This window comes from Dermacentor silvarum, chromosome 7 (genome assembly GCF_013339745.2).
Source record: "Dermacentor silvarum isolate Dsil-2018 chromosome 7, BIME_Dsil_1.4, whole genome shotgun sequence".
NCBI lineage: Eukaryota > Metazoa > Arthropoda > Arachnida > Ixodida > Ixodidae > Dermacentor > Dermacentor silvarum.
Window position 1 is genome coordinate 73577774 of NC_051160.1, and position 15381 is coordinate 73593154.

General features: G+C 43.7%; 1 long non-coding RNA gene across 2 annotated transcripts; it reads right to left on the minus strand.

The window, feature by feature from the left end:
* Nucleotides 1-10972: 10972 nt before the first annotated feature.
* Nucleotides 10973-12746, minus strand: LOC125946803 (uncharacterized). Of its 2 annotated transcripts, XR_007467896.1 has the most exons (4): nucleotides 12560-12746; nucleotides 11598-11686; nucleotides 11443-11502; nucleotides 10973-11337 (listed from the first exon to the last, which is right to left on the minus strand). It is a non-coding gene; the product is annotated as an uncharacterized LOC125946803 (long non-coding RNA). The 2 variants fall into 2 exon arrangements; XR_007467895.1 differs by having other exon boundaries at nucleotides 11443-11686.
* Between the last annotated feature and the right edge of the window lie 2635 nt (nucleotides 12747-15381).

A 15381-nucleotide genomic window follows, 5' to 3' on the forward strand; every position in this document is an offset into this window, starting at 1 on the left:
AATGTAGCCCAGTGGTGCCGAGACTGGCAGAGGGTAGTTATTTCTTTAAAAATGTACACAATGAATATAAGCAAGAAGAAGTGAACTATTATTCCCATATTCCTTTGATGATGTCACACTTCGTACAGTGACTCAGTACAAATTCTTGGCGGTTTTAATTTCATCTGATCCCAGCTGGGCTGCACATGTGCAACAGGTGACAAAAAAGCAACCAATAAGTTGTTTTTCCTCTAACGAACACTACGTTACGCTACCACAGATACAAAGCGCTTATCGTACATCACATTTATTAGGCCCATGGTGGAACATGCGAATATAGTGTGGTTCCCCTGCACGAAAACCAGCATTTCTATGCTGGAAGCCGTGCAGTGCAAGGCCGCAAGATTTATCTTTAACAGCTATAATCGACATGACTTGGGAATGGGAGTCGTCATCATTAGGGCCGTCCTGTGCGCAACCAGCTTCTCTGGGGGTCGGCACTGAGTGTTGCGCTGGGGTCGCACTTTGCAAAGCATGGCACACTGCACAGCAGTAGGCCGCATTGATGCGCCATGCATACAGCGAAATCCTGTGCGCAACCATCGTGTGCCTCTTCACAACGTTGCGGGTGACGCATCAAGGCTCGCCACCCATAACAAAAATTTTTTAGAAAGTCTATATAAAGTCTATAGACATTTGTTTATGCAGTCAAGACATACTATGGACATTTCTTTAGACTAATGGCCATACAATTTTGTAGACTAGTCTACAAAAACTCTGAGTCTATAGACTGACTGTAGACGGTCCATAGATGAATGAAAATTCACTTTTGTAGACAAATGCTGCAGTAGGTGTATAGACAAAAGTCTATAGTCTTATATAGTTCTACATTTGTAGACATAAGTAAATGAAATGTATACAGACTATCTATAGACTATTCCTATAGACCAGTCGATAGACAGTCTATGGACTTATGGCCATACACTTTTTTGTAGATTAGTCTACAGACTGACTCTAGACGGTCTATAGATTAATGAAAATTCACTTTTGTAAAAAATGTCTCCAGAATGTCTATAGGCACCGGGCGGCCGTTGTAAGGCGCCAGCGGCGCGCCGGCGATATGCTGGCGAACAGCGCCGCGAACGGCAGCTGTCAGAGCACTGGCATGTGAAGCAGACGACGGGACGAAGGCGCTCGGTGCTTCCAGTGATTTGGCACTGCGGGTTTTAAGGGCTGACGCACCGGAAAACGCATTTTCGTGTGTCTGCTTTTGAGAAAGGTCATCACTTGTACGAGGCAGATCACATTCGTGGCATCAAGTAGTATATAAAGCAGAAAACGAGAGCAAATTGCGATGCAAATGCGCCACGTGAACGGAGCTCACCGCGGCAAGATAACACGTGGAACTCCAGCAGTTATATTCCAGATGTTATTTTGCTGTGCGCGTTAACATTCTCGCGTATTTAATCATGTAAATAGGCGAAGAACACAAAAATTATGGAGAGAAAAAAAAGGAGACATACGTCTTCCTTATTCTGTTTCTTGAGCTGCTTCGCCGATCGGACATGTGTCAGTCGTTCTCTGTCCGTTGTAGTTCTTTTATCTTTGCAATGATTCCCCATTCTTAATTTCTTATAAACTAGCCCACTCTTCAGTTACTGCCCATTTTATATAGCTTAGCGCGACGGGAGCCGTCGGTGGCAGCGAGTGTGAACACGCCACTGCGTTGGCGTTCGCCGTCGATGCACAGCACAGTCGTGTGCCGGACTCAACCAGAGTTTGGAATTGCTACGAAGGAAAATGTACATTAAAAGAAAGACTGATACACTGATAAGACGGCAAAATAACTACAACTTCTGTGCCCAAGCTCCGGAGCCGTTACACTGCGGAGGCGAAGACAGGCAAGTGGGACACGAAGCTCTTGCGTATGAATGGCTCTTTTATTAACGTTAGAACAACTAGACCATAGCAAATCAGCGTCGGAAATGTACAGTGCCCAGCGATTGAAGCGCTGGCAGCGCGCGGCTGCCGCCGTTTTTTTTTTTCGTTTTTTTTTCGCGCCACAGGTGAGCGCCGTGGGACCATGCAAATGCAGTCATAATGCGTTACTAAGGTTCTGGCTTTCACTCTACACCACAATGCATCAGTTTGGCGTCCCCAGCGCTTACAGTCAGTGCAAAAAGAGCTGGCGACCATGCGATTCGAGTATCGCGTTATTGCTGAGCACTGTATGCGCTGTTGCCTACACACCGCACATATACTGAAAAACGCGATGCCGCGATGAACAACGATTGAATTTAATGGCCTAACCAGTTTCAGTCATGTTTCAGTAACTGTTGGTGCACCCAAAAACGCAACATGTTTGATCAGACTTGGTTTCAAGGCAGCGCCTGCTGCGCGCGGCCCGGCCGCCACATGCCATACATTCGTGGCGCAGCCGCATGAAGGCGCCACCGGTCCAAATTCATCCCGCGCCCGGTGCCTATAGACAAGTCTATAGGCTTATATAGTTCTACTTCTGTACACATAAATCTATGAAATGTCTATAGGCTTTCTATGGACTATTTCTATAGACCAGTCTATAGTCTATCTATTGACTTATGGCCTTACACGTTTTGTAGATTGTGGTCTACAGACTATCTATAAACAGTTCCTGTAGATCAGTCTATAGCTAATCTATACACTTCAGCCTTACAATTTTTGTTGGTTATTGTCGATATAGTGTGTTCCATCTAACTGAAATTTAGCGAAGCTGTCCAACGAAATATTAAAAAAGACGGCGCAATAATATCCGAATTTAAAACATATGGCGTGAATTCGGCCTTTCAGATCTGACCTGTAGGTCTTTTTATGATAGTATACTTTGCACCGTGTTTTTTAACCTTTTATTTTCATTGACTTGCTCGGCTAAAATAGCTGGGATGCCCTATATACTAGCTAATAGACTACAGTACTACATGACGACATATCCATGTCATCAATCAGGTAATCGACAAATCTGCGGAGTATAATCAACCTCTCTATATGGCTTTCATAGATTATGAAAAGGCATTCGATTCAGTAGAGATACCCGCAGTCATAGAGGCATTGCGTAATCAAGGAGTACAGGAGGCATACGTGAACATCTTAGCAAATATCTACAAGGATTCCACAGCTACCTTGGTTCTCCACAAGAAAAGTAGAAAGTTACCTATCAAGAAAGGGGTCAGGCAAGGAGACACAATCTCTCCAATGCTATTCACTGCATGCTTAGAAGAAGTATTCGAGCTCTTAGACTGGGAAGGCTTAGGAGTGAGGACCAACGGCGAATATCTCAGCAACCTTCGGTTTGCAGATGACATTGTCCTATTGAGCAATAATGGAGACGAATTACAATACATGATTGAGGACCTTAATCGAGAAAGTGTAAGAATTGGGTTGAAGATGAATATGCAGAAGACAAAGATAATGTTCAATAGCCTGGCAAGGGAACAAGAATTCAGGATCGCCAGTCAGCCTCTAGAGTCTGCAAAGGAGTACGTTTATCTAGGTCAATTACTCACACGGGACCCTGATCATGAGAAAGAAATTTACAGAAGAATAAAATTGGATTGGAGTGCACACGGCAGGCATTGCCAAATCCTGAATGGGAGCTTACCACTGTCGTTGAAAAGAAAAGTGTACAATCATTGCATTCTACCGGTGCTAACATATGGGGCAGCAACTTGGAGGTTAACAAAGAAGCTCGAGAACAAGGTAAGGACCGCAGAAAGAGCGATGGAACGAAAAATCTTAGGAGTAACGTTAAGAGACAGGAAGAGAGCGGTGTGGATCAGAGAACAAACAGGGATAGACGATATTCTAGTTGACATTACGCGTAAGAAATGGAGCTGAGCAGGCCATGTAATGCGTAGGATCGATAACCTGTGGACCATTATGGTTACAGAATGGATACCAAGAGAAGGGAAGCGCAGTCGAGGACGGCAGAAAGTCAGTTGGGATGATGAAGTTAGAAAATTCGCAGGCGCAAGTTGAAATACGCTAGCGCAAGACAGGGGTAATTGGAGATCGCAGGGAGAGGCCTTCGTCCTGCAGTGGACATAAATGTAGGCTGGTGATGATGATGACGAGACTACATTTTGCCAACTATGTTACAGCAGGCAATGTTATTCTGCTTATATATAAACGCTCACTGCGGGAGGTTTTTAATAAAGATGACTATTGGAAATGTCTTTAAAAATTTATTGCATACAGTATGCATATGAGAACATACATAGGGAACGTTTGTACATAGAAAAGCAAGCCGATGGAAGCACTCAAACATCTAAAATGTATGTAGCCGTTAATGATTATGTAAGGCTGCACGCGCATTTGTGTACATGCAAATTTAAGTAATTTACAGTAATTAATGCATCCGCTTGAATCAAATCTGCTATCTACAAGTTAGTTTAAATTTTTGTTTACATATGGCGGGAACAAAAGTTTTAACGTATATTATGCATGTGCACCTGTTGCTTCCCATCTGCATTTATGCATTCATGTTAATAGATTAATAATGATCCTGAACCAGCTGCATTCTCATATCTTGCATAAACAAATATTTCAAGCAATTTCACTAGTGCTGAATCATGCAGTGTGGGAAAGAAAACAAGTGCACCGATATTGAATTAACTGTTTATATTGAACGATATATTACAATAATTTATTTATATGCATGTGTTATGCTATTAACAAAAGACACTATTTACGTATTCATAGCTACTTCCCCTTGGCAAGCATGGTTGCCAGGCTGGCCTTGACCTTCGTGTCAGCCGTTGCTGCAAATAAGTAGATACAACAATGTGAGGTAAAAATAACAAATGTGTATTCTTTGTACGTTCATTAAGCAGCTTGATATTGTGACGGAAGGGAGATGGAGGCGAAGGATATATTTACAAAATATATACAGAGGAGGCTAGGGCAAGAGATGTCCGATCGGGCCCAGGTGCTAGCGTCCTCATCGTCGTCTTTGTCGCTCTGCCAAGCATCGCGTTGATCCATATGTATGGTTCGCTCCGTAACAATATATTCGCTCAAACCACTTAAGTCAATCCTTAATGCGTTTTAACGATGACTAATGGCTGCTTGTCACTACAAAACAGTACCATTCCACAATGGTTAACTCTACCGTATGATGAACAATTAAACTGTTGCAATTGCCGCTGGCGCTAGCAACAGTATTTTACCTTTTATGACAAGTTCATACGACACATTAATGTACTTAATTAACCCAAATGATCTCTATATTAATTGCTGAAACAAGGCTACCCAGTTGGACTGTCTACATTTTTTGGCTGGTAATAAAATACACCCTCGCAGAATGATATGCTCAGAAGAGTGAGTGGAGTATTGACAGTATCATGCCAAAGATTGTAATTTATTTTCCCTAATACACATTTAAATGTCTTTCTCTTACTCTTAACTGATACATCATTGGCCATAACTTCAATAGAAGGCAGATGGATTGATTGTGTTAACATCGTCGCTTAGTTTCTTATAGATAATATCTCTTGGGCATGCTGACACGATTGCAAGTTAGGTATACCACAAGTGCACCGGAAATACCACGTGAACACTTTCTGTGTTGTGGCACGACACATATGCACATCCTGGGAAACAAAACTCAAACTGTAGTTGCAATCAACGCTATCACAGTAAATAATTGACGGCGATCTAAGACATTTTTCTAGTTTCGAGGCTCAGAACACTTAATTAATGCAAACAGAAATGGCATGTCGGTATGCTTACTTTCATTTCTTTTTCACAAAGTGGTACCAATTTGTAATTTTTTGTGAGGTAACATGCTTTAAAAATATGTTTAAGACAGCGATTCTCTGGAAACACTGTGCGGCAAATAACAAGACAGTATACCTATGTTGACATTTTCAATTTCCGTGATCTTTTTCCACGCTTTCCCTGGCTGTTTTCATGAAAATTCCCTGGCAGTCTACGACACCCGCAGCTTAGGTGCAATAAAAGATTGCGGTTTAATGCTTGCCAAATTACTGCCAGCACATAATTTTAGTTAAAAAGAATAACACGTCACTCTTTTGAAATGCACTATTACATTTCAGCTGAATTGAATCACTTGTTTAATGAAGGCTGACTAGGGCTTGTGCAAGTTCGCAATTCATGGCAACACGAGCACAGCACGGTATACAAAGACACAGAAAGACGCACACCTAAAGCAGATGCAACAATGTGAGGGAAAACTATTCTATGAGTATTCTTCTTACGGTTATTAGGTAGTTTTATATATACTTTGCTCTCATCACTTGTGTCTCTAGTTAGTTTGGTTGACCCCTGACTAAAGACTACATGCCAATACGAATCAGTACCATTTTAATGTTTCATCATGTTACAGTATGATGAGCAGTTAGACAACCGTAATGGCTGCTGGTGCCAGATAGGAACGGTCCAGTTTCGTTTTATGACAGGTTCATATGACACATAGTCTACTAATCGAAATAAAAAAAGCAAATGCGAGAATCTCAAATGATTCCTATAATAATTGCTGAAACAAAGATACCCGGCTGGACTATGTGCACATTTTTTCGGCTTTTAATGCAATGTGCCCGTGCAGAACGAACATGCTCAAAAGAGTGACTGCAGTTTTGAACTATCACGTTAAGAATTGCAATTTATTTCCGCTTAGACAAATCTGCATGCAATGGCTTTCTTTCTCAAACTCCGAGATGAATACATTTTTGACACACTTTAAGCAGCATGCATATGAATAGGGTGCGACAACAAATCCGTGCAGGGGCGGGGCCTCGCTTCGATGACGTATCACCATTTTCTTTTTTTCCTCTCTGTTTGGCGGCGCGGTCAGTGTGCGGCGCCTCAGTTCGGATCAGCTCATTCCACGTGAGCGAGAAGTTGGCGCATGTATCATATTGGCGGCGTGCGTTGTTTTGTTTTGCTTGCGAATGCGCGGAATGCAACGATGAGCGAGCCTCGTGACCAACAGAAGGTGATCGAAAAGTACCTCTCATTCCACGTGAGCGAGAGCTTGGCGCGCGTATGATATTCGCGGCGTGCGTTGTTTTGTTTCGCTTGTGAAAGCGCGGAATGCAACAATGAGCGAGCCTGCTTACCGACAGAAGGTGATTGAAAAGTGCCTCCAAGGGTTACATCATCATGAAGACGGCTACTCCCATGGCTACCTGAAGTCAGACGATGAGCTTAAACTTTTCGAGAGGTCGTTGGCTGCCGTCAACGAGAGGTATGCTGTGCGGACATCAAGAGACCTGAACAAGCCGTCTAACTGTAAGGATGTATCGACTGCTTCTTAATGTTTCGCTCAGCGCGCAGATTTATCGTTGAAAAACGCAGTAGTAATTTTAACCAGGGACTCAACCCGGCAGAACGACTTGTTTTCATTTGCGGTTAGTGCGCAACACTAGATAACTGCTTTATCGTTATTTGCCTTTTTGAAGATCGGGTTATTATTGTCCTGGTTACCGGTTCAGAGTTCCCCTGACACCGATTTATTTCAGTTTAGTGGAGTATTGTTCTGGTTACCGCGACATGACTCGATCCTCCGAAATTGTTATAAACGCAAAAACAACGGAACTATTATTTTGCGTGCAAGCTAATTGTGACTTTAAAGAATTAGGAGGTCTGCCCCTGTGATCTTAACATAAATGCTTCAGAGCTGCGCTTGGGCGTTTGTTTTGTAAGCATCTGCGCGTTTTTTTAAACATTGAATTCAATACATTCATTGAATACATTCTGTGAACATTTATTCAATCCAATTCATCGAAATTAAATTTTTTGAAATTGAATTTTTTTTATCATTGAACAGATCAATATCAGGCCTATGCCTTGTAGCAGAACCACGGATGGCACACACGGCCGTGTCATGACATGGAGTACAGCTATGGTGGCCCTTCTAGCCACCATAGTACAGCCCCACCGCAATTCGTGTCTCGTGTTGCGCACGATTGCTTTTCAATGTTCAAAAAAAAAACATGCGCAGATGCTTACAAAACAAATGCCCAAGCGCCGCTCTGAAGCAATTATTTAAAGAGCACAGGGGCCGACTTTCTCACTTCTTTAAGTCACAACTAGCTTGCATGCGCGGTTCTAATCATGACTGAAACCGAAAAATAACAGTTCAGTTATTTTTACGTTTATCAAAACTTCTGAGGATCGGGTCATGTCGCGGTAACCAGAAGAATACTCCACTCAAACCGAAATAAATCGGTGCCAGGGGAACACTGAACCGGTAACCAGCAACAATGATAACCTGACGTTCAAAAAGGCGAATCAAGATAAATCAATTGTCTAGTGTTGCGCACTAACCGCAACTGAAAACAAGTCGTTCTGCCGGAGTTGAGTCCCTGGTTAAAATTACTACTGCGTTTTTCAATGATAAATCTACGCGCAGAGCAAGACATTAAGAAGCAGTCGAAACATCTTTACATTTAGATGGCTTGTTAAGGTCTCTTGATGTCTGCACAGCATACCTCTCGTTGACGGCAGCCAAGGACCTCTCAAAAAGCTTAAGCTCATCGTCTGACTTCAGGTAGCCATGGGAATAGCCATCTTCATGATGATGTAAGCCTTGGAGGTAATTTCGATCATCTTCTGTCGGTCAGGAGGCTCGCTCAACGTTGCATTACGCGCTTTCACAAGCGAAACAAAACAACGCAAGCCGCGAATACGATACGCGCGCCAACTTCTCGCTCACGTGGAATTAGCTGATCTAGAGTTACTGCATATGCTCCCTACAGGAGCAGAGTTGCGCGTATGTCCGCCATATTGCCTGGCAAGCAACCAAAACTATCTGGCGAAGCCGAACTCCGTTTTTGCAGGCGACGTGCCTAGCGTGTCGTCGGTCGACCGTTGGCGTTTTTCTATCGCGTGTGGACCGCTTTTCCGTCTAATCGCAAACAAAGCACAAGGAAACAGCTCACTAGATAAAATAGTCAAGAAGAAAAAAAGCTCTGCTGATTTTTAATGTGCGGCGTGGGATGCAGCCGGAATATTATTAGTTGTTTTTTGGACTTGGTGCATTCACCTGTGCACATTCTCGAAACTTTCGACCTGATAACGGATGGGCACATTGATTGTTTAGATACGCCGGTCGAATGCAGCATTCGTTAACCTCGGCGGTAACAATTAGATCGCACCTACCATTCTTAGGGAATATGTTGATAATGTGATTTTATAGATCCCGAAAATCCTAGAAAACGTTCCGAGTGAATAAAGCTACATAACAAGGACAGTCTAATGCTAAAAATAATATAGTTTATTAAAACCTGGACAAGCATTAGCAGCTGAGGTAAACATCCAGATGCCTTAATATTTTCCCTTCGCTTAAAGAATATTGGTATTCAGATTTTGTTTCAACATAGATAAATACGCGACTAAGAGCAGTGCAATGCTCTTCTAGCATGTAAACAGTATAAACGGAAAAACACCTAGCCGCAAGTACCTCTTTTTGTCAATAACACCGCAATGCAAATTTCAGCAAAAAAAAAACATGAGTGCACGTGCGGGCAAATACTTTGATATAGCGAGCTTCACCAAGTTCATGTGCTCTTTTACAAAGGGAATTGTACCAAGTATAATGAAGCCTATACCTAGTTATGCGCCACAGCTCTCAACACGTACGCAGTGATAGAACATATTGCTAATGAATCAGTGACCGGCTATTTGTATTTTGACTGGGGTACCCATTTTGATTTGCTGTAGAAACGTGCCTAACTACCAGAGGCACTGGGTATCAGCCACACTTACGTCATTTAATTATGTTCCTTTTCACTGCAGGGATTCCAAAAGTAACCTTCTGCGGGAGTGTAGCAAATTGCACATAGTCTCTCTCACAAGATTGATATAGCTACAAGCTACGTTATAGGTAATACAGCTAAGCACAGTTAGGTCCTTTCTGTATTTTAAATGACGACATTCCTCTTGCCTCCTGCTTCACATAAAACATATTACTAAATGAAGATATTTACTACTGCTTATGTCCAGAAACAACATCCCAAGCAGTGCATTATCATGGAAATGAGAGCTGGCTTTTTTATGACACTTATGAGAACGCAGTGTGGTGCATTGCATTCTATGCACAAAACTGGTCACTCCAACTAGAACTCTTGTTTGTTTTTTTTAATCCGAATTGTTGCAGTAGCCTTTCATATTCCACCTGCAAAATTTTTATCACAGCCGACAAACGCCCCTTGCTGTTATTCAAGAAATTTCACCTGAACCACACCTGTTGTAATAGGCCGTTCACTGAAAATTTGTGTTCATTCAGGCGCCTTTACCTGAAGACCTTGCAGTAGTTTTACAAAGAACAACAGTTATTACAGTAAGGTGTCATGAGGCAGGTTTTTAATATTGTTATTATGCTCCCAAGCTGACCAGAGAAGAGGCAGTGATCTTCCGCAAACTACAGACCGGCACATTCCCGCACGGAACCCTGCTACACGCCATGTATACTACGAGCTATAATCACAAATGCGCCTTCTGGTCTGTGCCCAATACCCTCTACCACATGGTATGGGAATGTCGACAAAACCCATCGACACCACCCATCACCGGACCAACCGTCGAGCAGTGGGAGGTCCAGCTGACAAGCTCGAGCCCTGAAGACCAGCATCGCCTGGTGAGCAGGGCCAAGCTATCGGCTCAGGCTCACGCCATCCTGGACTAGGGACGCCGCCCACCTCGGACGATCTTACCGTCTGCTCATTTCTCTAAATAAAGTTTAGTCCTCCTTTATGCTCAAACATCTTGTTATGAACTACCTACAGTTGTTTCTTTAAATTGCAACGAATTCGCTTGACTATCCACAATACAAAGATGTTAAAAATCCAGGCCATGAACGGTAAATGACAAAAGTGAAGTGCAAACAGCCACTACAGCAAGCATCAGCTGTGTGACCAGATTTCACTTTTTTAACAATAGAAATGAGAGGAGCTACACTTCACATTGAAATGAGAATGTAATAAATAGAGTTTATTTATAAAGACAATTTATTAGCAAAATAACACACACCTTGTAGATGACAGCATTTCATCTTTATTGCAGACACACACAATTCTTAAGTAAGACACTGCAGAAGTATGGAATACAGGAGTTGGACACACAGAGAAGTTGAACCAGATTAGTACGTACCAGTTGTTTCAAAATTTCAGTACGCAATTTAGCATGAGCAAACATTTGTGTTCACTCATGACGACTGAAGCCCTGGCTTCAGAAAATAACAGCTGCGCCTGGCCTGCTAGGTGTCGACCAAGAGCGTTATCCCACCTAAAGGCGCCGAGGCAACCTTGAAGAAGCCATTTGCACGAGGGGTCTCTTGCGCCACTTCCAGTGCTGAGTAGCCTGTGCAGTGAAGAAGCATACACCAGAAAAAGAGAGTGGACAAGTGCGTCTATAGACCGCTAGTTGCTGGTGCTGAGAATGTCTGGTTCGGGTATGTAGTCTCACCTGATCTTGATGTGGCGACGTCATGAGGTGCTTCTCCCCGTGTGACTTGTAAGGACGAGTCTACAGGCACGGCAATTGGAAACTCAATATTCTTTCAAGGTATGCCAACTCATTTTTAACAAGGATAGCATCAGCATGCCCTGCTGTGTACTTACGAGAAAAAAATGCTAGGGACCACATTTGACTTTAATCGCTTTTTCCCATTCGGTCCTTCGTCGAGAAATTGATCAGGCGTGAAGGGATCCTGCATGCAAGCGAACAATTATTGTGAGCGACCACACATCACACGTGGCACAAACTGTAAATGACTACAACTGGCACCGTTATACACCAATGTTAGCAGTATCAATCTTGCTTTCACCCAGTGTTCGTTCACCAGCTCCATCGTTTTCGACATGCGTAACGCATGCAACAAAGTAGCATGCTAATTAAGCCTGAATTTTCTATTTCGCTAATTTAATACGACACGCTGCGAGTGGCCGTGCTACAGAGCCAAGACTTTCGAGAGAACAATGCTCTACAGCTGTGGTAGTGAGGGCTCATTAGCAGGTGTGGCTTAATAGGACTACCATTTACACAGAAATATACTGCCGCGAATTACAACACGTTAGAGGGGTAAATTAACTGAGTAACTCAGTGATACTAAAGACTTACGAATGAAATGGACAGCGCCCTATTTTCACATATATTTCCCATGCTTTCAAATAATTGCACACCTTGAGGTCATCGGCACGTACGCTCAGGTGCTACTCACACAAAGGGAAGCGTATGCAACAGTACTGCTGAAAAAAAATAAAGAAAGAAAAGAAAATGGGGGACAAGGTACACGAGGGCCTGTAGGACCTCATGCTACGACTCTATCAGCAACACTTGTCAGGTTCTTCGCCGTGGCACGCAATATGCCTGTCAAAACAACAGCAATGTTTAACAGTATCTCATTTTGTTGAAATACGTTTGCAACGAGTGATTTGACAAACACTGTATATCGAAAACCACGTGAGCAGTTTAAAGATATCGGCAGTTCTACGCGTCGCTTACATAACACAAACATCAAGCGTACTTCTGAAAAAAAGAATGAGTGAAGCATTTTCATAGGCTGTTTCAAGGAAAAACTTACCTCGCATATCCTTGACCCTCTTGACACGGCTTTCTCGCGTTGCATACGAAGCAACCACTGCAGTCGACGCAACAGTAACCGATCTCCCACATGGTACCGAATAAAAAGCCTTTCGCTTTCCGAGCTATTGATGCAGTTGGGAGCAGAGCACCCGGTGGACGTGCGATGGAACACCTGTGAGATCTGCTGCGCACGTTGTGTTGTTGTTTCCGCAGCTGCCACGCACGTGAACGTGAACAGCCATAGCCTCCTATGGAACAGCGAACGCCAACCGGATTCGCTTTGAACTTGGCTAGCGTTAACTTGCTTCAATCCAGTTCGCTGCAGTGGCGGCGTAGGGAAATACAAAAAACTGGCCGGAGCACCAGCTTCTCCTCAGTGCACGGTTGCTTGGAACCCACGTGGTGGCGTTTGGCCAATGGAGGCATGAGCGGCGTTTATAAATCAGACGCGCAACTCTGCTACCTTTGGTAGCATATACAGTAACTCTAAGCTGATCCGAACTGAGGCGCCGCGCACCGACCGCGCCACCAAACATAGAGGGAAAAAAAAGAAAAATGGTGATACGTCATCGGAGGCGAGGCCACATCATCTCCGCACGGATTTGTTGTGAAAACAGTCGCACCCACATGAATAGCGTGTGTTGATAAGGTGACTTATCAGCTAAAACTTGTTACGAACTCTTAGGTGTTATTGATAAGGTTCAAACAAGTTCAATGTCCACTAAATTACTTGGATAATATGTGGGTTATCCATTAAGAAAGAGCCAAAAGATGAATAAGCTGGCCTTTATTTTTTATTTTATGTTACAGCGTACGTTGTAGACAGTCTCTCCGAGACGACGGCTCTAAATGCAGCAGTAATGAAAAACGAAACACTCATTACGCACAAAGAATTCATACCATGCACGGTTGTCAAAATGTGAATATGCGCCAGCAGATGCCTATACAACCAGCTGATAAACAGTGAATAAAAGCACGCAAACTGAAACTGAAAAGAGACCCGAAAAAAAAAAGTCGTTAAACTCTCGTCGAACCCAATGGCTTCAGTTTGAAACGTGTAAAGGGTGCTTCCCCGAGCCACTAACTCATTGTTGTCCATTTTTTTCGGTTACGTTGCGAAGCTGCGATTGACTGAATTTATCGCAAGTTTCGTGCTCTGAAAGTTTTTTGCGGTTACATATATTGATATTGGTTGCCAGGAGCCCCATAAATACTGCTACTTTTGCCTTACGAAAACGGCACCACACACTGCTGATGCATGCCCCGCAAACAGGGCCTTTCATCCGAGTACGCTAGCATTTGTTCAACTGCACGTCTCTCTCAGACACTTCGTCATGCTAGCGCAATTTCGAGTTATATACGTAAAGCGCTTCCCGAGAATTTCACTAGAGAGGCAGCGCAGCGTTTATGGCCGCCGATCGAGCGCCACGAAACGAGACCTACCCACAGTACGCCGCGTAACACACACAATCCGCGCTTAGTGGCTGCTCAGTATCCACGTTAAAATGGTGTATTTCCTTTTTCACGGACATCGACTATGACGGTAGAATGAACAAGCGTGAGCGATCGCTTGCCGTTAAACATTCCATATAGTAGAATCGAGAACCCGAGCGCGTTTTCAAACGACAAATTGACACAATGCCCCAGTCGCCTACATTACATGCAGCCGGTTCGCGCTACGAAATTCGCTTACCTAGTCATGAGCTATTGAGGGAAAACACCTTTGCTAAAACTAACCGTTCGGCGTAGTTGACGTGTGATGCCACAAAGTCGAGCCGAATACACAGACACCAAGGTATAGTGAACTAGATACACTGTAACCAAGGCGTACTGTACGCAGCTCACCAGCTGCAACAAGCGTTGACTTGCATGGCGCAGTCGTCAAGAACTCAAATCGACGCGGACAGATGGCGGGCCGCCGTTGCTGCCACTGCGCATGCGCGGGCGCTCAAGGTGACGAGGGCATGTGTGCTCCGCCGGAAGTACGAGCGCCTTTGCTTTTTTTTTTTTATCGTGGCCCTCTCTCTTTCTCTCTCTCTGCGCTGCATGCGCGCGAAACGGGTTGCTTTTACCTTCCGTTTTGCGGTTTTTTCCATGGAGGAAAGAAATACGTCAGCGCGCTGTATTTCAAACGCTGCGGGCTATCGTATGGAGCTGGAGCGCACACTTGGATGAACGCAGTGTTTGTAATAACCGTTAGCACGCACGTCAGGCGCTAGCATTCTGGCCAACGACGATGAGTAATACAGTGCATTTCTAGCATATATAGCTGCCAACGTACCGCCAAATGGGATACCTGCGCACATGGTAGTGCACATTTGTCTGTTGCGGCGACATGTGAAAGCAATAAATACAGTAATGACGTACGCATATGCTCGGTCGCACAGGCATAGCGCCTGGAAATGTCTGGGTGGGCTCAGAGAATCTGGCGCACATTGTAAGTGAACGAGGACCTTTAATGAGTTTGTAGCGCAGGATATCAGTCTCCGAAAAACCACCCGATGTTAGTGATGCAGCCTAGATACGGGGAGAACCTAAAAAGTATAAGAGAATCAGACGACACATAACGCGCACACCACATACGCAACATTGTTTCATCGCCCACTCGCAAATTCTGCGTTGTCAGCTACATACATTTCGAGTCTCTGTGCTGTTAGCTTGATGCCTGTTTGGAATCCTCTTCTCGCTAAAGCTGGCATTCATGACATTTATTTACATGATTGGATCGGTATTTTGCTTTCTTTATTTTACTGCCGCAAAAGTAATGCTATGACAAACAACTGTAAAGGCTCTTGAGATTGCCGAAAGTGACTACGGAGG